Source organism: Pipistrellus hanaki (genome assembly GCF_964339955.1).
Source record: "Pipistrellus hanaki genome assembly, chromosome: 2".
NCBI lineage: Eukaryota > Metazoa > Chordata > Mammalia > Chiroptera > Vespertilionidae > Pipistrellus > Pipistrellus hanaki.
The window spans coordinates 141,163,179-141,190,378 of record NC_140504.1 but is presented as its reverse complement, the minus strand read 5'-3'; the positions used below and the strand labels follow the sequence as shown (position 1 = coordinate 141,190,378).

The window sequence follows — 27,200 nt, the reverse complement described above, 5'->3', positions numbered from 1 at the left end:
ATTATTCCTAAACTGGTTTGGCTCAGTGGATAGAACATCGGCCTGTGTACTGAAAGGTCCCAGGTTCAATTCCAGTCAAGGGCATGTACTTGGGTTGAAGGCACTTACTTGCCCAGTGCAGAGTGTGGGTGTGCAGGAGGCAGCTGATCGATGTTTCTCTCTCATCAATGTTTCTAACTCTCTATCCCTCTCCCTTCCTCTCTGTAAAAAATCAATAAATTATATATATTTTAAAAATAGTATAGCTATTTTCCACAGAAATAAATTATTCATAAATTAAATTTTAATATATATTTGAATGGTTGAGACTCAAAATCTGGTATTCCCTTAATCATCTGTCCCCTTGCTGAGGTTGTGGCCATGAGGAAGATTGAGGTTGGAAAGGCCAGTGCAAACAATGCAAACCTCACAGGCCTGGGTCAGACAAATTACGGTCACATCCTGACCAAGTCTCTCTAAGCCAGTTTCCTCACTTGGAAAACAGAGTGAGATGATCTACTTTGTAGCATGGTTGAGGGTACATAATGAGGTAATAGGTAAAAACCTAAGCACAGTGTACGTAGGACATGGGACTGATTTAACATATGCTAGTTGCTGTTTTAAATGCTCTGCATATATTACAGAAGTCAATCCTCATAACCACCCTATGTATTACATTATTTCCTTTTTACAGATAAGGAATTGAGGACAGAGGTTACATAATTTGCCAAAGTCCTAGAGCTGGCAAGTGGCAGAGCTAGGGATATTTCCCACCCCAGACTCCAGAGCCCATTCTCTTAACCATCACGTGCTGTGGTTTCAGTGGATGTGAGCTCAGGAAGCAATATTTCCTACCACCACCTATTAAATCTAATCTCCCAACTGCACAAAGACTGCACAAAATAGTGTGGAGACACAAATTATGGTAAAATAATTCACATGTTTCCCTTTGGACTAAGGCCGTGGTTGGCAAACTGCAGCTCTTTGGCCCCTTGAGTGTGGCTCTTACACAAAATACCACAGCCCGGGCGAGTCTATTTTGAAGAAGTGGCGTTAGAAAAAGTTTAAATTTAAAAAATGTGGCTCTCAAAAGAAATTTCAATCGTTGTACTGTTGATATTTGGCTCGTTGAGTAATGAGTTTGCTGACCACTGGAGCTCCAAGCCAGAATTTGCCATTAGAAAGAGACTCTACTCCCTCTTAGGGTGTAGAAAGCTACATTAAACTATTTATAGAAACCATTAAACCAGTTATTACTACAGTAAAAGAAACAGGATATTATAATGACTAAAAACACAGGATCCAAAATCAGACCACCTGGTTTCAAAGCCCATTCCCAGCACTTACAAAGTGAGCAGCCCTGAAAAGAAATCTCTGACTTCATTTACCTCACCTGCAAAAGGAAAGTAAAAGAATCTTTACCTCAAAGAATAATAATGTGGTTAAATGATAAAGTTAGTTGCAAAATTTACTTAACAACTTTATTGAATAAGTTTATGCATATTAGCTATTATTAGATATTTCACTAATTTGGAAAGAATTCTGTGATACTTTGTTAAGTAACTTTTAAAAAGCTGCAGAATAATAACTAACATGGTCTTATTTGGTCTTTAAAAATTATATATGGTTATATATGCATAGGTTAATTCTGCTCTATAAAGAAGAACAGGAAAAGCTGGGAGCCAAGACCAAGCTAAGAGTAGAAAAGGGAGGGACGAGGGCAGAACCTTCAGCCCTTTCTCCATGCATTTTCACACACATAAAAATATCATGGACAATCTTTACTTTTTTGTGTATCTTCCAAATTTTCTAATAAGTGAATGTTTTTCATGTTTTTAAAAGGAAATCACAGTGATAAGGAAAAGGCAATAGGGATGAATAGCACCAGTCTCAAACACCAAAACTATTGGCTGAATAGCTTGAGTAGTAAAGACTAGATTTATTTCCAGATTAATCAGTTAACCTACCGTACCTTAACACAAGTAGCCCTGTTGGGCAAAACCTGGTTAAAAAGTATACAGTGTCCCAGCATTATTCAGATAGTCAGTTATATAAAGGAAATAGAACATTACCAGGGGACAGTAGTTTGTAGTTTTAGATGGGAATCTCACAGTCTACAAAAATTTGAAATGTGTAAATCCTTCCACTGATCAATTGTACTTCTAGGCATCCATTTACCACATATTCAATCACATACGTGAGCAAGCATGACATATGATATTGTTGACTGTCACATTATTTGTAATGGCAAGAAACTAAAGACAATCTAAATATCCATCAATAGAGAAACAGTTAAAAACCAGTATGTTTCAATGGTCCAGCCAGAAGAAGAGGTACTCGAGGATTACTAACGTGGAGAAGGGGTACTCTAGGAGAATTAAAGTGAGGTAGATCTGTATGTAAAAAGTTATAGTTAACAAGAATAGTATGATTGGTTTGTTTCTTTTTTCTAAATCTAACTATCTAAATACATTTAGGAGAAAGGTCTAGAAAAGTTGCCGTTACCAATGACATTCCTGGGAAGCGGGATGGGTGGGTGGGGTAAGAGGTGGGCCAGGGCTTTCTTCTTCCACAACATTCCTTTATACAGCCGGAATGTTTTAGAAGCATGTAATATTTTGTAAAATATTTAGAGGCAGTGAGTTCATGAAGAGTTAACGAGATAAAGTGTGTGAAAGTTCTCCCACCTCAATCCCAGACAGTAGCACCCCTGTCCTCCAGTGGAAATGTCAATTTTGACAAATGATCAACTCTTTGCACCAACCAGTTACACAGCTGGCACCTATCACCATATCCGCACAGGCGGTGAGCGAGAATGATGCAGGCTTCACACGGATATCCTGCTGTGTCAGCCAGTCTGCGGGGATCCAGCCCAACGGGAGGCAGATTCCCCCTATGGTGAAGAGCGAAGACACGGAGTGCTGGCCAACTGACCCAAGGTTTACTCTCCTCAACTGTAATCTAAACCTGTTAGGAGGAAAGAAGGGGGAAGACTGCCTTTGATTTATAATTAAGATTTTCAAAAAAGAATGCTCTTAATCTATGAACCTCCATATAAGGTGCATTTTTCTGCTTCAAGAGAGCAGCTCATGAAGTTATATAGCTTTGTACTTAGAGTCTATGTCGCACCATCTGGTATTTCATTATAGATTGACTTCTTATTGCTAATGTTTTCATCTGTGCTGGTCTCGGCTCTCCAAATAAACGGAGTTTTTCAGGGCACTGTCATTTCAGGGTAGCTGCACGGGCAACCGAAAGAGCACCAGACTAAGTGGCAGGCCTGTGTTCTCAGTGCCCCTTCCTTCACTTACTGAGCAACCATGAGCTGGTCATAATTTCTTTGGTTTTCAGTTTCCACATCTGTAAAACCAGGAGGTCAAACCAGATGATCTTTAAAGAATCTTCAGTTCTACGATCTATGATTTCTACACTTCTCATGGGGCCTAAAATGGAATTGAGTATACCATGTTTCCCCGAAAATAAGACATCCTCTGAAAATAAGACCTACTTACAGGTTTCCTTCTGAGTGAAATATAAGGCATCCCCCCAAAAATAAGGCCCCCCTAGGAGTCACAAGAAATTCAACAGGAAATTCAAGAATTGGATTGTTATGATGATGTTCCAGAAGATGATGACATGATTGTCATTGAATAAATGAGTAAATTCTTGATACTGTAGGATTCACAGTTTGTCTGGTCTGTGTGTATACACCGTACCGTATACAGGTAATAAATTTCCTTTATTTTCATTTAACAATAAATGTGTACCGTATTCTTCTTCATGGAAAAATAAGACATCCCCTGAAAATAAGACCTAGCGCATCTTTGGGAGCAAAAATTAATATAAGACACTGTCTTATTTTCAGGGAAACAGGGTAGCTATTTGTCAAAATTTCTTCTTCACATTTTTAAATCAGAATGTGCACAGTCTTCACAACTGTATGTTTAACTAATGAGATTCTACTTAATTTTTTAAAAATATATTTTATTGATTTTTAACAGAGAAAAAGGGAGAGAGATAGAGAGCTAGAAACGTAGATGAGAGAGAAACATCGACCAGCTGCCTCTTGCACACCCCCTACCGGGGGATGTGCCCGCAACCACGGTATATGCCCTTGACCGGAATCGAACCTGGGACCTTTCAGTCCGCAGACTGACGCTCTACCACTGAGCCAAACCGGCTTCGGCCGAGATTCTATTTAATTTTAACAATAGAAACAAAGTTTATTTTGTTCCATTTACAAGTTAAAGCATATAAAACATACAGTAACTCATTCAATCTCAAAAATACCTCAGTTATTTTCTCCCTCCTACAAATGAGGAAACTGAGACCCACAGTTTTCTTGCCCAAGGTGACATAGCTAGAATGTGACAAAGCCAAGTCAAAAGATGGCAGTCAGCATATTTAATAATCACACCCTGCTGGCTTTAATGTAGGAGAGGGGGGAATATATGAGAGCTGCTTTTTCAACTGAATATACACACAGGTACTCGCTTCTCTACCACCTCACCTTGAGACTAAATTGCAATCAGACAATAATTATTCCAACTGAGTAACTGGATTATGAACTGTATGAAAGTAGACAAAACATTAAATTCAAATAAGCAATACAAAGAAAGCCAAATTGCCAGGCTTTTCCCCAAACTACCATTCCCTTCTCTTTGTGCTTCCAGACACTTTGCATTACCCCTATTACAGCACAGATCTAAAATGAAACCCCCTTCTCCACCTAAACTGAGTTTCTGGTTAGCAGGCCTGTCATTGTACTGTTTGTACCCTGCTTTATTATGAAATATCATTATTGACCCATGGCAGGAACACAATAAACTTTTATGAATGAATGTCAATGAACTTCAGTGGCATATTAGTGTGAAGCATGCTATTGTAATATTATGATAAACAAGAATCAACTCTTTAGCCATGCTGAAACTTACAAGGGCTTTTTAAAAACTTTAAATATATTAGGGTGACATTGGTTCACAAAATCATATAGGTTTCAAGTGTACAACTCAAAACATCCTCTGCGCATTGCATTGTGCACCAATCACCTCAAGCAAAGTCTCTTTCCATCCCCTTTCCCACCCCACTTTGCCCACCTCCACTTATCCCTAACCCCTTTTCCCTCTGGCTATCACCACACTGTTCGAATCATGACTTTTGGTGCCAGCTTAGAGAAACAGAAAGGTGATTTAGTGAATGAATCCAGAGCATGGCAATTTAGACAGTATAACAATTTAAAATTCTTCCACGGCAGAGGTAAGAATAGCAGTAATCATACTCTTAGATGAGGATTACTAAGAACAAAAAAGAAACACTGTTTTTAAATCTAGTTTACTTTGTAAAGTTGCAAGTCAGCTAAGTCCAAATAAAATAAAAACCAAAAACCATTTACTGATATTTCATTCCTAAAATAAGTAACAGATAACAAAATCTACTATAAGAAATGGAAATAACAAAGAAACTTAAACAGTGTTCGTTAATCTGTTCCGTAATAGTTTAACCATCTTTCTGTAATAGGTTTTTTCAATGTTTAGCCCAAATTCAATCACTGGTTATAGTTCTCAAACTGCAGTTCCAGGACCAGGAGCATCAACAGCATCTAGGAACTTGTCAAAAATGCAAAACCCAAGTCCTACTTCAGACCTACAGATTCAGAAACACTGGGGGTGGAACCCAAAAATCAGTATTTTAACAGACTCTCATGTGATTCTGATGCATAAAGTTTGAGAAAATGGTTGCATGGTTATAGCCTATAGATTGTGGTTCAGTCTAAGTTAGTATTCTGTTTATGTAGTTTACGTTACGGAATGCCAACAGGGTATTCTTTTCTAAGGGTGCTATAAAATGGATTCCAACAATAATTTAAGTGTTCCAAAGTACTAAATGAAGGTTGAAAATGAAAGTCCTAGGGAACACCTGGCTAAGGCTTATTAAAGACTAGAGGCCTGGTGCACAGATTTGTGCACTGGCGGGGTCCCTCAGCCTGGTCTGTGCCCTCTTGCAGGATGTCGGACAGGAGGGAACCCAAATCCCACAGGCTGATCCTCACAGGCCTGATCCCTGCAGGTCTGCTCCAGACAGGAGAGCCTGATCCTGTGTGTTGAGGGTCTGTCCCCTGGTGTTAGTGTGCATCATAGCAACCAGTCATATGTGTGTGTATATATATATATATATATATATATATATATATATATAGAGAGAGAGAGAGAGAGAGAGAGAGAGAGAGGCCTTCTCGCAACCGGGGAGCCCACGGGGGATGGCCTAAGCTAGGGGTGTCGAACTCAATCAGAGAAGGGGCCAAAATCTAAAATCCAGCCTAAATCTCGGGCCGAATGGTTTACTGAACAGTCATAAACTGACAATGTCATAAACTGACAGCGGAGTGCAGTGATGACAGCGCGGTGTGGGCCACATTGCAAGGCCTGGCGGGCTGGATTTGGCCCGCGGGCCTTGTGTTTGACACATGTGGCCTAAGCTGTCAGTCGGACATCCTTAGCGCTGCTGTGGAGGCGGGAGAGGCTCCTGCCACCACTGCTATGCTCACCAGCTGTGAACTGGCTTCTGGCTGAGCAGCACTCCTCCTGTAGGAGCACACTGATCACCAGGGGGCAGCTCTTGCATTGAGCATCTGCCTCCTGATGGTCAGTGCATGTCATAGCAAGTAGTTGAGCGGCCTTATCATATCATTAGCATATTATGTTTTGATTGGTTGAATGGATGACCAAATGACCAGACACTAAGCATATTAGGATTTTATTATATAGTACTAGTGGTCCAGTGCACAAATTCATGCACACTGAAAGGGAATTAATTAGAGGAAATATTTTAACATTGCTATTTGCCCTTTCTCTATAAGTGTTAGATATGAAAATTAGTAAGTTGTATATAAAATATACAAATTTATTAATAGTAACATGATATAACAACAAAGACATGATATAAAAACAATAAAAACATGATATGAAAACAAAACATGATATAAAAACACAGATACAAACAATGGCTGATAAATTGTTTAAACTTATTCTAATATCTCCCTGTATACATTAAAAGTGAAAAACTTTCAGAGCCGAAACCGGTTTGGCTCAGTGGTAGAGCATCGGTCTGTGGACTGAAAGGTCCCAGGTTCGATTCCAGTCAAGGACATGTACCTTGGTTGCTGGCACATCCCCGGTAGCAGGTGTGCAAGAGGCAACTGGTCAATGTTTCTCTCTCATCGACATTTCTAGCTCTCTATCTCCCTCCCTTTCTCTCTGTAAAAAATCAATAAAATATATTAAAAAAAAAAAAAAAGAAAAAAAAACTTTCAGAGTGCTTGACTAATTTCCCTTGTGATGAAGTATTTACAACTTTAATACCACTCATTCTTCAAACTTAAGAGAAATCAACATAAAACTAACCATGTCTGAAAATGGGTTCAGGTAGGAATATTCCTATTCTATCTAGAGTTTGTCCTTGTGATTTATTAATAATCATCACAAATGCTGGCATCACAAGAAACTATCTTCGAATTAATTAAAATGGGAGATCAGTGTCAGACGGGGACAAATCAGTTCTTGGAATCAGAACAACCTCTCCTTCCGAAGATCCTCTTAATACTTCAGCTGCAATGTTAGGTTGCAATCTTTTGATAATAAATCTAGTACCATTACAAAGACCCCATTTACTACAAAGATTTCTCAGTAGCATGATGATTGCACCCACTTTCAAATTTAATTTATGACACGGTATTCCTGAAGGAGTAATACTATTAAGAAACTCGATGGAAAGTTTTTCCTTTTCAGCATCATCTGTTGGATCAATGGAACCATCACTTAAATATGCGTGAAAACCTCCGAGTATATCCAAAATTCCGTCATCTAATTTTTGAACGTGCTCCTTTTTGGACAAGGAATTGCACGTTTAGATATATTTTAATATTATCTATAGATATACTATTTCCAAAGATAATAGATCCGTTACAAATCATTGCACAGGGGATTTCAATAATATCCATTCCTAAATGAAAACTGCTATCAAGTCTGCCATCTCCAAGTTTTACTAACCATTCACTATAAGCAGAGTCCTCTGATCTCATATTTAAAGACAACTTTCTGAAACATACCCAAACATTTCAGTAATTTAAACTCATTTGAATTATGGCTAATTGCATAGCATGCAGCACAATACTGAGATATTGTCGAAAATTCCCTCTGAGAACTTTCCACCAAATGCAAAATTCAAATTCATAATTTTATTTGGTAACCTATCTATGGTGCTTATAGCATGACTGGATGCAATGGTGCATTCATCAATAATGAGAAGTTGGGCCTTTTTAATGGTTTTAGCAACTCCATTCTTTTTTTTTTTTCTTTTTCTTTTTAATATATTTTATTGATTTTGTACAGAGAGGAAGGGAGAGAGATAGAGAGTCAGAAACATCGATGAGAGAGAGTCATCGATCAGCTGCCTCTTGCACGCCCACTACTGGGGATATGCCCGCAACCAAGGTACATGCCCTTGACCGGAATCGAACCCGGGACCTTTCAGTCCCCAAGCCGACGCTCTATCCATTGAGCCAAACCGGTTTCGGTGCAACTTCACTCTTTAGAGAGTCTAGAAATTAAAGTTTCATTTAATGGAATTGGTAAATTATATTGGCATAAAAGATTCCTCCACTGAGAAGTAAATTTGCAGCAATTCCTGTAGATGCTGTGGGTAAAACAATACCCACCATGACCTCTAATATAATGTATTAAAACTTTATAAAGTTATGTTTTTCCACTATCTTCTGGACCATCCAAGAAAAAGCATTTGGAGTTTACAGTTTGATCTTCGATGGCTGAAGTTATAGTGTGAAAGGCTGCCAACTGTTCCTCATTCAGATAATTTATCAAAACTTCTGCCTGTTGTTGCTTGTATGATTCATCACGTTTTTGTATTCATTAATAAAGGATAGTCCGAAGTTTGAAATGTGAACATTTTATCCCATGCAATGTGAATACCTCTTGAATTGCATTAAGGGTATGCATTTCAGAGTTCACACAGACACCTTCTCTTCGGTGCAATTTTCAACAGAAATCTTCAATAAAATGAGATTTATTCTCATCCCATAATTTGTCTGCATCTGAAGGACATCCAAACACACATATGTATGCAAAAAGTTGCTGTAGTTTTTTGGGCACTGTAGGAGGATCACATTATCAATTATAGCTTTCCAGATAGTGTCATCGATTAATAATCCTCAATGTTTAGCAGCTTCATGAAATGTATCATAAATTACACCTCCTACAGTTCGCAAATCATCAAAACTTAACGCACCTTTTACATGCAGAAGCAAAAGTCTAAGGTAATATCATTCTGGTTCTCTAAAGCTCACAGTGAACAGTCTACCTAATGCTTTATTCCCACCTTTTTGGCATTTTGTCCACAAAGAATTACTAAACACATAATGTTGTGGAATCTCCCAATAATTACGCACATCAGAATCTTCTCTATTCAATAACAACTGAGCCATCAAAGTCAAGTTATGCCTTTTAGCTCTATAACTTCAGCAAAATCATCAGTATGAAAATATAAATTCTGTTCATTAAGCAAATGAATAGCTAATCTTGTGATTGCATGAGATTGGTCATACATTCACATTGCAAAAAGTCTTCAAACAGCCTCAGGAGCACTCACATACCTGGAGTCAATGAAGTTCTGTACTTCGTCATGATTGATTTTCCAGAAATTTGAATATTTACACAATCGTGCTCTTTATATTGATAGTTGTACTTAAATAAATATTTGACACTTTTAATCAATGTGCAGACTTCAACGTTTAGATGACAGTTATACTTAAAGCACAAATACAGGTTATAAGTGACAATCCAAGTGTTATCAATAACTTTATTTCCAATAGACATGGTGCTACCAGATCTTTGTATTTGGAATATCATTATTTCTAATGGTTGCACTTTGAAATTCTTTCAGATATCCCTTTGAACATTTTTCATTTCCCATACATGGGCTATTTGGATTTTGTATTCCACATGGTCCAGGTACTATATTTGATTTTACAATTTGAAAGGTCGAGGACATTGGTCTTTATCCCGAATTTCTGCCTTAACTATACAGTCTATGTCATCTTCTGCTCATAATTTGGATTCACCATCTAAATATTAATAATACATGAGCGTGAGGCAGAGTACGTTTCTGAAATTTAATGACATTAATTTTAGCTCTTTGTCAAATAAATGGAATTTACATATATCATTTAAAAGAGCATTCAGCCTTAACCGGTTTGGCTCAGTGGTTAGAGCGTCGGTCTGCGGACTGCAAGGTCCTGGGTTCGATTCCGATCAAGAACATGTACCTTGGTTGTGGGCACATCTCCAGTAGGGGGCGTGCAAGAGGCAGCTGATCAATGACTCTCATTGATGTTTCTAACTATCTCTCTCCCTTCCTCTCTGTAAAAGATCAATAAAATATATTTAAAACAAAACAAAAAAAAAAAAGAGCATTCAGCTTAATGTTAAAAACTCTGGCTACCAAGTCAGGTCTGTTTTCAACTTTTTGCCAGTGTTTTAAATTGTTTATAATCTCTATTTTGGATTATGAATAAATCGGGCTTACTATACTTCATTACAATTGCCATAGCATCCTGATAGGACTGCTGATTTCTGAGACGACCCTCAAAAGATGATGGAAGCATTATCATTTTATCAACTGGCACATTGTCGTTTTCAGATCTACATGTGAGATAATCCACCAAAACACTATATTTTTCAATTCTCAACTTAGATTGGTTTGCTTTAATGAAATTTATCCAATTGGCTTCCAATTTTGAATATGAATCGACAATATACTGTTAATTTTCCTGCATGTAAAATAGGATTAAATATGTCCCAGATGAAATCTGTAATACTGCATTTGTATGACTCGCATCCTTACATTTTATCTAGTAATAATGTCGATTACATTGTCGTCTCTGAGTCTTAATGCAATATCCGTTCCCCAGCTTTTTCACCATGTGGAAAAAGAATAGGATATGTCATGGTAGCTAATGTAGGAAACAGGATACTGATTTGTTTCATTTTAGTGGCATTCAGATTATTGGAATCTGGTTTACAATGAGCAAGTCCCTTTCAAAAGGAGGTTCTCCATCTTTGTTTCTGAATATGACGGCAACCTCAGTTACATGGCGAGAACTATATCTACCTAGATCACGGTTACAATCATATTTAATCACCATTGTTACTTCCATGGGAGCAATACCTTTCACTGCTGTTTCAGATTGGGCTTCCTTTTCTAATGCATGTAGCATCTAGTATGATTTTGTTAATTCATTTATTTCATGCATGAGGTTGTTGATGTTGATCATGAGTCTTTCTGAGCAACCTTGGTTTTCTGGCATTGCTAATCTTTTACCATCTCTTTATCTGTATCTAAAATATAGAGTTGAGCAAACTTCCGAGAAACACCATCCAAAGCAGGGGTCTTCAAACTACGGCCCGCGGGCCACATGCGGCCCGCAGAGGAGTCTGATCCGGCCCGCCAGGTTTTTTGGGCAGTGAGCACAGCCGAGGTGTTACAGTAGGAATTAGTAGTTCATATAGTCTGGCCCTCCAGCTCTCTGAGGGACCGTGATCTGGCCCCCACTTTAAAAAGTTTGAGGACCCCTGATCCAAAGGATATAAAGTTCCAGCACGGTGATAAACGTGTCCATGTATTCTAATACAGTATGGCCCATATCCTGATGGTGAGCAATATTTGCACCCCCTTAAGCAAAAACAAAAGAAGTAAAAATTTTCCATGAAATTTTTAATATCAGAATCTTTATCATAATTTTTTAAAAATATGCGAGATATTCTGAAAAATGTTATCACTTGGCAAACTTTACCTTCACTACAACATCGAGTAAATTTTCCATCAGATGGTTTTTCATCGGAGAAATTTAGTGATGGGCAAAATTGGCAGGTAACAGTCATTCCACCACAACTATGTTCGATAATTGCATTCTCATTTACTTCATTTTTGTTGTGAAGGCGGATTCTACCAGTATTGGCAGTATTTGTTGATGGCTGTTCTTCAGACACAATCTGTCAACGACACTGGCTTCTTTTGGCTACAGAGGCACGTTGTGCCAATAGTTGGTCTTCAGACATGTTCTGTTGACCAGAGGAGGGATGGGTGGAATTGGGCTCCCTCATGTCAGGGTCAGGAGTGGGGGGGGGGGGGGGGGGGGCGGATAGGTGCGCAAGGATGATGGGGGAGGGATCGATCAGGGTTTTCCTTCTTCTGGCTGCCCGCAGCAGGCCCCGCCCCCAACACTGCTATTGCTTGCCATATGTGTGGCACCACCCCCCTCTGCCAATAGTTGCCTCCTTCTGCGGGCGAAGGGCATGGGGTATGATCACTTGGCTGGCCTGGGCCTCCCTCTATAGGGTGAGAGCTGGCCGGCCCACCCACCCGCCACAGCATCGCTGGCCGGTGGGCCTCTCTCTGTGGGGTGATGGATTGCGGAGCCCACAGATCGATGCCTCGCAAAGGGAGACTCTGCCCACCATCACAGTGCAGCCGCTGGTTGGGTAGCCTGGGCCTCCCTACTTGAGGCAATCGATGAGGGGCTCCATGATCCATTGTGGCGCACAGGGAGGCCCTGCTCACTCAGCTGCGACTCCCGCTTTGGTTGCTGCCCACAGGGAGGCCCTGCCCACCCTGCTGAGGCTCTACAATAGGCCCTCACAGCGGTGGTGGTTTGCCTCAGCCCTTGCAGGCCCAGCTTCATCAGGAACATTGTCTGGAAGGATGTCCAGAAGGTCATTTGGCTATCCGGTCTAATTAGCATATTAAGCTTTTATTATTATAGATTGGAGGGTGAAGAGAACCTTTGAAAAACAAACAGTATGGCAGCTGAAATTCATATATCCTATTCATATATTCTACAACCTAGCCAGTCCACTTCTAGGTGTAAATCCAAGAAAAACCTCTTGCATGTGTACACTAGGCTGTGTGAACATAAGCAGCAGCCCTCTTCACAACAGCAAACTACCATAACAGCAGAACCCTGGAAGCAACCACACACCCCTTAAAAGGAAAATGGAGAGACTATGGCATTTCTGTAAAACAGAATGTCATGCAGCAATCAGAAAATTTCAGTGACATACATTATAGATGAATCTCAGCAATATAATTTTAAGTGAAATAAAGCATTATAAGGTGGAAAATGTATTAAAAGATAGGGCATGGACGTATACTTTTAATTGTGTAATATATATGAAAAACTTATAAAGATCCAATAAAATATATTTTAAAAGCTACCAAAAAAATGATGAATATAGGATTCAGTAAATAGTTGCCTTAGGTTAAGGAAGCAGGAAAAAGGGGCCATGCTGGTTATATCAAGGTTACTGTCAAGGTCTTAGCTTTATTAGGTGGTGCTTATCCTATAGGAGAGGAATATGCTAATTATCCATTACACCATGAGGTATAATGACCAATTGCATAATGACTGGATCACAGATCTGCAGGAGGGTGGGGCATCAAACTATAAGCAGGTGGAGGAGAGCTACATGTCGGGGCAGGGCAATAAGCTATGACAGGGGCAGAGCAGCAGCCAGAGAGCTACAGGAGGACAGGAGGAACCTATTGGTGCACAGATTCATGCGCAGGGCTATTAGTCCTATATACCTAATAAAAGAGTAACATGTTAATTGACCATACCGTCACAACGCCCACCAGCCAATCAGGAGTGAGTATGCAATTAACCCAACAAAGATGAGTTAATTTGCATGTGCAGGTACTGGGCCTCTCGGCAGGGTGGAAGGCAGAAAGGCGGTTCTGGGCCGCAGCAAAGGCGGTGCTGGCAGCCAGGGAAAGGAAGGACCATTCTGGCACGAATCTTCATGCATTGGGCTTCTAATATAATATAATAAAGAGTTAATATGCTAATTAGACTGGACAGCAGAACAACCTTCCAAAACAACCAGTGGGTGGGGCCACGGGAACTGCAAGACATATGTGTGGCACCAGGCATCCGAGACTGTGAAGGCTGGGCCCCTTGCATGAATTTTGTTATATTAAAACTAAATAAATGGACCAATTATGAGATTGTGTCATGAGCCAAGAGCCAATGAACCTCCCTCCTTACAAGTATAAAAACAGCAGTTTGGGCTCGTTTCATAGGATCCATGAAGCAACCACAAATTTGCAAAGAACTGTACTAGCTAACTGTGTGGAACTGGAGGAGAGAAGAATTACTACCTTGAGCCTCTATGGCAGCCAGATGTGGCTCATCAGCTATGTAATTTCTCCTTACAATGACCCTAGTAAGTAGTAAATATAACTCTACTTTATTGATGGAAGAATCTGAGGCTCAGAGAGATTAGTTAACTCATCCAGATACAAACTTGGAAGGCAGGTATAAAACCCAGCTATTTAATTTGGAAGGTAAGAATAAAAACTAGATACTTATGATTCCAAAGCCTCATCGACTCTGGCCTCCTCTTGACACCCAAGTATCCAGAGCAAGTGATATAAGTTTTCCAAACCCATCTCCTCATTAAAAAATAATCCATTTGATGATGGCTTGTATTTATTGAAGATTTATTTTATATGCTTGATCCTATGTAGGATATTTTGAAAACTTATATACAGAATAGAAAGAGTAATGCTGAAGGTGCCATCTTTTAGACAGGAAAGGACAATACCCAGATTACAATCACCTAGCAATAGACTGACTAACCCAAGACTGGGACCTTTATAACCCAGACCACAAACTCGAAGCTAAAAAGTACATGCAATGACTGGTACTCATCTTGGTTATAGTATCTTCTGGCCACTCAAACTCTTTACATAATTTTATGTAGTGCTACAACTTTTAAAGCAATATTCGTCTAGCAGTCTCCTTCCACCTTAATGTTTCCAAAATGGGCTTCATTTTCAGTAGCACCCCAACTCCGCACAAAAATATTATAGCAAACTGGGAAACTGATGTTTAGGCACGGCTCACTGACTTAGCCAGTAACAATGAAGAAAGTGTAGGACAGATAAGAAATACTTCAGAAGCTGAACTAATAAACAACAAACGGAGGCATTTATTCTTTTTTGGTACCAGACAAAAAATAGTGTCACTTAAAGAGAATAGAGGAGTAAAGTTGATATAACTGGGTTTGGTTAAGTGTAGAGATATGAGCTCCATGTAGAATTCACTGGGTGTAGAGAGGCTGCATGAGACATTCAAATGGGGATTAAACTAGGGCCTGAAGGTCAAAAGACATCAAGGCAGATTTTGCATAATGTGGTAGTTGCATCCATACAGAAAAAATAGGAAGCAGAAAGAACACCTAGAGAACATCAACATGTAACAAGTGAATGAAGGTGACCTAGATGTAAGAAATAAAAATAGAGAGGTGGGCAGGCTTTAGGAAAGCCATGGGGGAAAAAAGTTTTAAACAGGAGGGAATAGTGAACAAGCAACAAATGCCATAGAAAGGGCAAAATCTAAATAGAAAAAATATGTTGAATTTGGAGATTAGTGACCATGATAAAGCTGAGATGTAAAAATGGAAATGAGATTTAGAGAAGTCATCAGCAAATAAGATAAGGAGACAATAAACAAAGATCACTTGTTAAGAAGTTTAGTTTAACAAAATATATTTGGCTTCTCTGAATGTAGAGGCTTTATCAGATGTTCATGGATAGATCCACAATAAGAGACAAAAAGTTCTTATTCAATTATAACATTTTATGTCAAATAGAAATATAAAGTGCTCAGTAAATGTAAACTATTTCCCCAAAACACTATTCTAGATATTACTTTATCTTACTTAATCATCACAAACCTATGAAGTAGTTATATTATCCCTAATGTACAGGTGAGCCAACCAAGACACACAGAAGATACAGGCAAATAGTAACTTATCCAAGGTCCCTTACCGAGTAGTGTGGCGGTCAAGGCCAAAACTTCACTCACAAAGTTAAGAGGGAGGCAATATATGAAGGGTTAATATATGAACTGTAAATATTAGTTAAGATTGCATTAATTGTTAAACTAGCTGCAGTTTAATTTCTATTTAAGATCTATTTTTAATTTGAATTTCTGCCTTCTCTCATGTCAGAATCCTACACTGCCAGGATCTGACATTTTTATGCTCTTATGGCACTCAGTTTCTGCACTGCATTATAATTGTGTTATCTCTCTTACTGAATTGCAAGTTGCTGAAAATGGGGTTCTTATTTATCCTTGCATCTCTATTCCCCCCAATCTTAAAAGCAGACAATACTACACTTACCGTGGTCACTTCATAATATGTATACAAATATTGAATCATTGTTCTATACCTGAAATTAATGTTGTCAATTATTCCTCAATAAGAAATATAAAAACAAAAAGGTACTAAATAAAGGTTGGTTATATGAATAATCATTTTGCCTTTTTTAAAGTTTTTAATTGCTATGTAGGGCTGTTGTTTCTGAAATATTACTTAGGTTGTCTATATTCAGAGCACCTTTAGATCATTCCTATTACTGGTTTTGATGCAAATACTTCTAAAGCAAACATAATTCCCATGGATAAAACCTTTTATAGATTCCCTATCACCTACTGGTCAAAGGTTGTACCACACCTGGCTCTATCAAACCACCTGTACTTCCTCAAGGGTACAGAACATGCCACTGTGTGTTCAACAGGTGAACTGTGACACCACCTCCTCCATCTCCATCAGGACAGAACTGAAATTCTTTTCTAAAGCCTTTCCATATTTGCAATTTTTACTTTCTGTTTTGCTCCCTTCTTTACTACACTATAAATTTCCTAAAACAAACACTAATCATATGTATCCTCAGGTTTGGCAAGAAGAGGCTTAGTGTTTAAAACTTATTAAAAGAACCAGAGGCCTGGTGCATGGAATTCATGCACAGGGTGGAGAGTGGGGAGGATCAGCCTGGACTGCACCCTCTTGCATTCTGGGACCCCTCAGGGGATGTCCAACTGCTTGTTTAGGCCTGATCGCTGCCAAAGACATTCTTCTAGCAATCCGGGACCACTGGCTCCTAACCGCTCACATGCCTGCCTGATCACCCCTAACCACCTCTGCCTTGGCCCCCCACTGCCACGGCTTTGCCTAGAAGGACATCAGAATGGCATAGGAAGATCAGATCTAATTAGCATATTATGCTTTTATTATTATAAGTTATTAATGCATAATTCAGTAAATCTGCTAGTGCTATCTAACCCACTATCAAAAGTAAAATTTTAGGTAGTTTTCCATTTTCAATAATGAATGGTGGACTTTTCTATTTTATCTCAGTCTATAGATTCATGAATTCAAGACAGCTTGTACCTTCATTAGCAGCTAGCCATGATCATCACCAAAGACACAAAACAGACCCACAGAGTATCAAAACCTCTCTGTGACCTGGTCTAACATATATATTCACTGGCAAATTATATGGGGGAAAAAGTCACTTAAAAAGCTTTGAAACTGTCCCAATTTAAGCATGTGAAATGAATTAAAATTACACACTTCTGGGCAGGTATCTTTCTCATATTTATATCTCTAGATGCATACTACATAGAAGATACTCAAATGCCTTTTATAAAAATTGTGTCATACCCAGCCCTAGCCAGTTTGGCTCAGTGGACAGAATGTCAGCCTGGGGTTCCAGATTCGATTCTGGTTAAGGGCCCATACCCGGGTTGCAGGCTCGATCCTCAGTAGAGGGCATACAGAAGGCAGCTGATCAATGATTCTCTTTCATCATTGATGTATGTTTCTATTCCTCTCTTCCTCTCCCTTCCTCTCTGAAATCAATAAAAATATTGTTATTGATTTCAGAGAGGAAGGGAGAGGAAGAGAGGAATAGAAACATACGCGCGCGCGCGCGCGCACACACACACACACAACTTGTGCCATCCCAAGATAGCTATGTCAGGATTTTGGATAGGCCAAGAATATAATCTGATTTCCTGTTGGCCTTGAGGCCTTTGGCAAGTCAATTAACATTTTAGTTTTCTCATATAACACCTCAGTGTGTTTGGAACATAGTATTCTTTAGCAAGTCTTGTCATAAGGTACAATGTGTTATGAAGAGATTTTCACATTTCATCCTAGAATAACTAAGTCCTTACAGTTATCTTCAAGCTGCTTCGCGCATGCTACTTAACCCTTGGGCTTCATTATCTTCGTTGTGCACATGGGGCCAGAAAAGGGGAAGGAAGGATATAAAGTGACTTGGCTGAAAAGACCCACCGAGCCAGTCACTTAAAAGAGCCTTCATTTTAACTACCGGTTCCCTCATCCTCTTTTCAAAGAACCACTTTGAGAAACTTGCACTGACAGCAGGCAGAACAGTGTCAAATTAAGTATTAGCTATACTTTGTTTAGCCTGAACCAATGACCTCAGCTTCCTAGACCTTGAAGTTGAGATAGTTCTAGGATTGGGTGGATAAAGTTTTGCTGACTGAATCCAAGTTCATAAGTCTAAATTTCAAGATAGCTTGACCTAAATTTTAACTGTAAAGGCATTTTTGTTTTCTCTCTCTCCAGGTCTCTCATTCTTTTCAAATTTTGCTCAGTATCCTTTTAAATGTGTGAAGTCATACCCTACCTTTCCAGGTCAGGGTCAAGGCTGCCAGAATTTTCTTCTACCCAAACAAGGAAGCAATCCCTCCCAAGGCACCACCCATCAACTCCCATCAAACTTCAGGCCTAGACTCCAATCTGAATTGTTAGGGAAGCCCAGCATTTTCTAATTCCAGGAAACCCCCCACCCTTTTACACTGCTGAGCCACCCTGGGAGGACTGCCTCTTCGAACCCTCACCCCACGACAGAGTCCAGAAAAGGGAAATCGCAATTCCGCTCGGATTCACCAAGAGCTGTATCAGCGCCGCAGGTAACGATGATTTAGCAATCATAAATACGGGTCCTGGAATGAGGTAATAATCCATAAAGACTCCCATTATCGCACGTACCGAGGACATATTCTTTAGCAGATTCCATTTCCTGGGCCCAAATGACTTGCATAACTGGGAGACCAGCACAGGCTTCAAAGGGGGGGCAGGGAGCTCCTAATTCAGTTTACTCCACTTTTACTACAAAATTCTACACCGAAAAAAAATATGCTCACACATGCCTGCCCCTTAGGATGGAAGCTCTTCCCCTAGACATCGAGCTACCATCGGGGTTCTCTTCCTCTGCAGCGGCCACTGGGCCACCCAGAAACTCAATTCTAACCTCAACTCGCGGGGCTCGAGCTGGCAAACCCCGAAGCCTCGCACACACACCCCCCCCGCCCCCCACGCTCCCTCTCACCCCCGCAGCCTCTGCCGACACCGCAGCCCCAAATTGGCCATCTTCTCCCCCCCGCCCCCCAAGTCCCTGCGTCGCCCATCGCTCCACGCCGGGCCCCACCCTCTCTCCATCCCGGAGAGGGGGCACCGCAGCCCTGCCGCCGCCGGCGGAGCGGCCCCCGTGCTGGCACCTACCTCCCGCCTCCTCCCCGGGGCGCGGCCGGGGGTGCGGGTCGCGGGTCAACGCCCGCCCGCGCCTCCAACGGCCCCAACCGCCGCGCTGGTCAGGGCGCAGGGAAGCGGGGCGCCGAGCCAGGGGTCGACGCTCACCTCCGCGCCACCCTCACCGCCCCCCACCGTGAGCTCCGACCCCCGGCCCGTTGGCCCCCGACCCTGCCGGCGCCGTCGCCCTCCCCAGGCGGGCGCGTCACTATCCCCGCCGCCGCCGCGCCGCCGGGCTGGGCTCTCACCGTCACGTCCCCGACAGCCGCGGGGACACACCGCTCGCCCGGCGCCCGGGTCAGGACCGCGCAGCCCTGAGGGCCCGCAGAGCGCGCGGCACGCGGCGGCCCCGCCTCCGCCTCCGGCTCCCGCCTTCCCCGGCCCCGCCGGCCCCGCTCCGCCCCTCGCGGCCGCGTCCCCGCCTCCGCAGGTTCGCCAGGTTCCCACCCCGCCCCCGCGCCGCCGCGCCGCAGGCTCCGCCGCCTCCCATTGGCTGCGCCCGTTGCTAAGCGACCAACAAGCGCCGCCGGCATTGGTCCGGTGGGGGTCCGGTGGGGGCCGGAGAAAGAGAAAACCTCACCCGCGGAGCCGGGCGCGATGCGGCGCAGCTGCAGCGGCGGCACCTGTTAGCCGCCCTGCGATTCACCCCGCCCGGCCCGGCCCCCCGCCCCTCCTCCCGCCCGCACGGCTTGGGCCCGGCGGGGGGAAGGGGGCTGTGGTTGCATCCGAGCACGTGTGTCGGGCTCCGGTGAACCCCAATATGCGCACGGGGAGCAAACGTGAAGCTCCCCGAAGAGCCACGTGCGCCGGTGAAAGGGGAGAAATAAACCAAACAACAGCCGGCACCCAGAATTAGGCCAGGCCCAGTGGAGAGAGAGGATGCAAACAACTCAACAGGGAGAAACTGACATGTAAAATCAGGGCAAAGAAAAGGACCTAGGCGGGGGACAACGGGGAGACTTAACGAATGGCACTTGTGGTCTCGAAGTTCAGGTAGAAAGGCCTCACACCCGCCCAGCAAAATAGGTGAAAAGAAAAGGTATGCCTGCTGCCACCAGGGTCAGGCTGGCTCCTCCCCCGGCCCCTGTTCCATGCTCCAGGCGAGAGGAGAGGCCTGTGGAAGGAGAAATCAGATGGGGAACCTCAGGCATATGAGTAGAGATATAAACACAAAGATGCACTTTGATGGAGAGTGTGTGTGTGTGTGTGTGTGTGTATGCCAAGGGTTGTATTTTACTCAAGAGACCCAGATGGGTTTGGTATTTTAAGGAGCCTCCTGAGAACATTTTGAAACTAAAATGCCAAAATATGAGACAAGAAAAGGAAATATTAACAGTAAAGAACAAGGGAGGGACGAGTGCCCCCCGCCTCCCAATTTACATGCACCTATGCCCAATCCTGGATGAAAGATCAAGGCGAGAAAGTGAGCACGCCTGGGTGACAACTTCAGCATCCAAGGACATCCTCCTGTTGGCCTTTGGCCTGAGCGAGCAGGAGGCCCGGCTGGATGCTATTGCGTTTAGGTGAAGGACAGCCCACTAACCCGTCAGGGCCCCTCTAAGGGCCCGCTGTTAGTGCGGGCTGGTGTGGAAAAAGAAATCAATTATTAGGAACAGTTACCTTACTCCCTACCCCAGAGTCCTGATGACGAGTGTATGTTGGGGAGGCGGGGTGGGGGGGATACCTCTGCTCCAAAAAGGGGTTTTGCAATTTCAACTGTGCGCCCCAAACTCCCACATTCCTTCCCACCTTAAGAACCACCTCAAAGTGACAGGTTTTCTTTGAAATAACACTTAAGCCTTTAGTTTGACCATTTCACCTCCTCACAGTCAAAAGCGAGAGCTCCCTTCCGATTAGCTGCTAGAAGAGTTGATTTGAGATGGATGAATTAAACAAGCAGCGCCCAGCACACCCGTTTGTGGCCTAACCACTTACAGAACCAGAGGTTAGGGTTTGGGCCAGGCTGCAGTCCTCTCCCAAACGTTCGGCCCCGCCCCCAGCCCCAAGGGAAAATCCGATCTGTCTGAATCAATCAAAGGTTTTCAACCTTTTGCTCTTGGGGCACATGTTTTATTCTTAAAACAAACAAACAAACAAAAAAAAACCTGCAAAGGGCTTTTGTTTATGTGGGTTATATCTATTGATATTTACCATACTAGAAATTAAAACTGAGAAATTTAAAAGTATTTATTTACAAAATAACAAGCCCTGCTCTGGGTGCTCCTGGTCCTTCAGGTCGCAGGTTTGATTCCAATCATGCACATACAGAGGTTGTGGCTTTGATCCTTGGTTTGGGGCACCTTACAGGAGGCAATTCCCCTCCCCCCTCTCTAAAGAAATCACACAAAAACAATAAACATATCCTCAGGTGAGGAATAAAATAATAAAATTACATTTTATAATACATAAATAGCACAAGCTAATGGAAATAACTATATTTTCCAAAGAAGAGTGGGAAATTTTACTTTAAAATTTTTCCAGTATCTTTAATGTCTGGCTTCATGGAAGGTAATTGGATTTTCATATCTGCTACATTCAATCTATCTCAGGTAGCCCTTGGAAAACTGTACATTCATAAGAGAATGGGAGTAAAAGGTAACATTTTAGTATTATAATAACACAGTTTTGACTTTGTAGACTTCCTGAGAGAGTCTTAGGGACACCCTTTGTCAATGGTTTAGGAACTGAGGAGACGACCTAACTCTGGTGAATACATAATGGAAAATGTATGTATGTGTGCGAAGGGCGGGGAATCAGGGGAAAGATTTTTAGCCCTGAGAGCCCATAAGAAGTCTTTTCCTTACTTCCTGGCCTGGACATCCTCTATTGAGCAAGGCATATTTGGAGTTGTGATGGCATATCCTGAAACAATAAGAGAAAAGGTTTAAAAAAAAAAAAAAAAAAAAACACCCGAAAAACTGGAAAGACAACCTAGAGGTCACTGAGTGGCTAAATTAACCTACTCTGGCTTTGCATACCTCCACATTTGAGCTACTAAATGGCCTATTGCTTAAGCCAGTTTGGGTCAGGTATTCAGTTACTTGCCGCCAAGAAGATCTTAACTGATATATAGAACAAGATAAGGAACTGGGCGTCAGCCTGAAAATAGTGTAAGTATACTTTAAGCACAGGGCTAAAGGAATTAGGCTTGATAGAACTTTGCCATGGTAACGAAAGATAAAGGGAAAAGGTGCTCTATAGAATATTTTTTAATGCTTTACTTTGGCTACTTTCCCCTTTTTTAGAAAAATTAAGGGAATGTGATATCAAATGTTGTTGTTTTCTAAAACGCATCAAAACTCCCACCTCTACTCCATGTACACCACAGTGATCAGAGTAATTATTTTAAAATATAATTTATATCATGTCATTTCTTTGCTTTGGCTCCTGTCATTCATTGTTGAAGCCCAAATTATTCCATATGCTACCGTGTTTCCCCGAAAATAAGACATCCTCCGAAAATAAGACCTAGCGCATGGAAAGATAAGACATCCCCTGAAAATAAGACCTAGCGCAACTTTGGGGGAAAAAAATTAATATAAGACACTGTCTTATTTTCGGGGAAACAGGGTATAAGATTCTTATGACCTGCCCTCCACCTCCTTCCCTCTCTGATCTCGTGTTCTATAATCTCTCCCTTACTCAAGTAACATTAGCCTCCTCATTTTCCCTCAATCTTGCCAGCTACATCAGTGCCTCAGGACCTTTGGACTAGCTATTCCCTCTGTGTGAATGTCCTCCCTCTCAACATCTATATTACTTACTTCTCCCCTTTCTAGTCTACCCAAAGTCATTTTCTTTGTGAGACCCGACCGACAACATTATTTAAAATTGGAATTCCCCCTCATAGCTTCCCAAATCTCTTACCTCCCTCTAATGTCATCTTCAACCATAATGTAGCATTTACTTATTTTGTTTGTTTGTTTGGTCCATCTCCCTTTACTAGAATGTAATCCCAGCAGAGATAGAGATTTTTTTGTTTTGTTTTGTTTTTAATATATTTTATTGATTTTTTACAGAGAGGAAGGGAGAGAGATACAGAGCTAGAAACGTCGATGAGAAAGAAACATCGACCAGCTGCCTCTTGCACACCCCCTACTGCAGATGTGCCCACAACCAATGTACATGCCCTTGAACAGAATCGAACCTGGGGACCTTTCAGTCCGCAGACCGACGCTCTGCCACTGAGCCAAACCGGTTTCGGCAAGAGATAGAGATTTTGTTTGCTATTAACCAATGTGCCTGGTGCTCAATAATTATTTGGTAAAAAAATGAACATAACTCCAAGTAACGGTTTTTAATTTCAGAGTAACCACCTTGGCAGGCTACTATATACTTATTACAATGATGTTGCTCAAAAGATAGCACATTAGTAGGCACTGAATTAGTTGAAAAGAATTCTTTCTTTGAGAATAAACCTAATTTTTGGAACAAACCAAAAGTTAAAGCCAAATCTGATGAACACATTCTGGAGCCACGTTGAAATGCCAAACCTGCGTTTGCCAACTAGGTTACTGCATTTGGATGGACAGGGAAAGTTCAGAAAACAAGATGTGTTTGATTTAGACAAGCAGTAAACTGACTCTGAACATAATTTCAGGGAGGAATTCTAAAAATGTGCACCGGTAACAAGTTTCAGAAAAAGCATATATATATTTTTTAAACTCTGTATGTTTGTGTGAATGAATCTCTTCCAATCTGTCTGCAGACTTCCATTTTAGCCCCCATTACATCAGAGTCTTTATTTATTTATTTATTTTTTAAATATATTCTATTAATTTTGTACAGAGAGGAAGGGAGAGAGATAGAGAGCTAGAAACATCGATGAGAGAGAGTCATCGATCAGCTGCCTCTTGCACACCTCCTACTGGGGATGTGCCCGCAACCAAGGTACATGCCCTTGACCGGAATCAAACCCGGATCCCTTCAGTCCCCAAGCCGACGCTCTATCCATTGAGCCAAACCGGTTTCGGCTACATCAGAGTCTTTAAAAAAGTGAAAATCCACTCCTCTCCCCAAGCCTCCTGTATTTAAGGACCTTGAATGGCCTCTCATTTTATCTGCGTGAAATTGAACTTTCTCCCCAATCTAGCACACCAGGCTGGCTGGTTCCTGTCCCCATCTTGGAGCTCCCACTTTGGCTAGCCCCTGGCCCTGAAAGGCTTTTCCCACAGAGTTCAAGACTATGTTTCTTTTCATCATTTGGATCCCACTTCCATATAAGTAGCTGGCTTCCCAGGCTTGGTTTTGTTTGCTTGTTTGCTTGCTTATGGTCTATATCCTCCCACTAGATCAGTGGCTCTCAACCTTTCTAATGCCGCGACCCTTTAATACAGTTCCTCATGTTGTGTTGACCCCCAACCATAAAATTACTTCCGTTGCTACTTCATAATTAATTTTGCTACCGTTTTGAATCGTAATGTAAATATCTGTGCTTTCCGATCATCTTAGGCTCTATAACAGCATTTCTCAACCTGTTTCAACAGGTTGAAAACCACTAGCAGGGTCGCCTAAGACCATGTAAATATAATGTAAATATCTGTGCTTTCCGATGATCTTAGGCGACCCTGCTAGTGGTTTTCAACCTGTGGGTCGCTACCCACAGGTTGAGAAATGCTGTTATAGAGCCTAAGATGATCGGAAAGCACAGATATTTACATTACGATTCAAAACGGTAGCAAAATTAATTATGAAGTAGCAACGGAAGTAATTTTATGGTTGGGGATCACCACAACATAACGAACTGTATTAAAGGGTCACGGCATTAGAAAGGTTGAGAGCCACTGCACTAGAACGTAAGCCCAGTGAAGACATGGACTTTGCTGGTTGTTTTTGCCTCTGTAGCCCCAGCCCCTCTATGCCTGCACTGGAGGTTGGTAACCAAACCGTTAACAGTGAAATTGGGTGGGAAGTGGATAGGAAAGAAAGAAGGAGCATCTATTTTTAGTTTTATTAAGTTCTGTTATTTATGAATTTTAATAAGTATGTCATGTTGTAATTTTAAAATATTTTAATTTTGCTGAAATAACTAGGCTCTGACTTTAACCTGTGTTAATAATTGACTCTGTGTGTTTCTCAGAAACCCGTGTTTCAAATCCCCCAGCAAACATTCAGGCCACACAGCTTTTACTAACACAGACATTCAAATCTGGATTATAGTGGGCTTTTATTACAGCTTTCTGTAATTCATACCATCTGGATTATTTCAATAGCAGCAACAATCTCTGGATCGAGTGAAGAGCATTTCTCCACTAGAGGAAAATGTAGGCCATAGAAGATGGGCTGAGTCACCTTTCTTTACTGGCCCCACATTCATTCACTCATTCTGTGCTCTGGCCAGGACTTTTCTTTCCAGCAGCGGCAGGACATATAAACAAAGTCTTGCTAGGTACTGTGCTGGGGACTCCCTATCCATGGTCTCATTTTACTCACAAGGTAAGTTTAAGACTGTCAGTACTTAACTGCAAAATAGTATAGGAAAGCTTCCAAGAGCTGCAAGACCTCAGAGGCCCACACGTGGGCCGAAGTGATCAGGGCGTAGGAGGAGAGAGAACCTGAGCAGGGCCTTGAGGCAGCCTTCACTCTGCAAATCCGGCAACACCAGGCCACCAGCTCTGCTTCTTGCTTTCTAAAGGCGGCCTTGCAGTGAGCTGGGCTTGGCTCCTCTGGCCACTGAGGGAACCTCTGCAACATGCTGCATTTCCAAGGATGATTCATTCCTGGCCGATTCCTTTGGCTTTGGGCCAGTAGTAGTCCAGATTGAAATGACAGGACAAAGCGCCTGCTGAGTTTGCAGGATAAATGGGCCACTGCAGTTGCCTTTTCCTCTCACATCCACCAGGTGAAAATTCTCAGAAAAGAAACTATCCTTCCTCATTACCCACCCTGCGCCGCCCCACCCTGCCCTAACTCACCGAGCCAGACACACAACAAAGACATGCCTGCTCATCTTGTAGGTACTTAGTACTTTCGATTTTTGTCTGGTCTGCTGAGTGTTCTGCCCCACTATTTCTTTTGAAAGTGTTCTTTTTGAGCAATAATGCCTGACGGAAGTTAGTCAAGCTCTAACACATTGGTGTCCAACTCTCCATTTGTCCCCAAATTGCTTTAATTTTAAAATATGCCATGTAAAACTTGATTATGCTTACACCACTCAAATAGTTTATAAGGTCCTATTATAGAAAAATGGTCAGGTGCCAACCAGAGGAGTCCTCCAATTCTGTATTTCCAAGAGAAAAGCAGAATTTCTGTTTTAATAAATGCGGTGAACACACACACATGTGCACACCCACAATCGGCAATCATTTTGAACATCTTGAGCATTCAGGAAGACTGTCTTAAATTCTGACCTAACACCGTGACCATGTTAAACTGAAGTTCTTGACATAAATTCATCTTTTTCAATATCCAATCATAGTATACCTTTTATTTTTACTGAATCTCATGGGGTCCCATCACACAGTGCATAGCATTTCACTTTTGAAAACCCCACCAATCCTACATATCTCCTCTTGGGTCTCTCCTCCTGCTGCCATGTTTTGCTTAAGGCCCATTCCCTTCCAGTACACACACACACACACCCCTAACCTTGCAGACTGAAGTGGTCTCTAAACCTTTCTTATACAGAGCAATTTTGCTCAGTCTACATTTCTAAACTTGTACATTTAAACCCACAGTATTGATCAACCAACAAAAGACCTACAGGGAAGTGAGGGAACTCACTATAAATGACCCAAAATGCTG

At 41.8% G+C, this 27,200-nt stretch overlaps 2 protein-coding genes across 8 annotated transcripts in view; one reads left to right on the top strand and one right to left on the bottom strand.

Annotated features, from left to right (window-relative positions):
- SSX2IP (SSX family member 2 interacting protein) overlaps positions 1–19,840 on the bottom strand; it is a 51,611-nt gene extending 31,771 nt beyond the window's left edge. For all 5 annotated transcript variants that reach the window (XM_084874420.1, XM_084874421.1, XM_084874422.1 and 2 more), the window contains exon 1: positions 19,706–19,840. The gene's annotated coding sequence lies outside the window, so the exon portion shown is untranslated. The remainder of the gene's footprint in view (positions 1–19,705) is intronic.
- DNASE2B (deoxyribonuclease 2 beta) overlaps positions 1–27,200 on the top strand; it is a 684,289-nt gene that overhangs the window by 190,647 nt on the left and 466,442 nt on the right. The gene's annotated exons all lie outside the window — the stretch shown is intronic.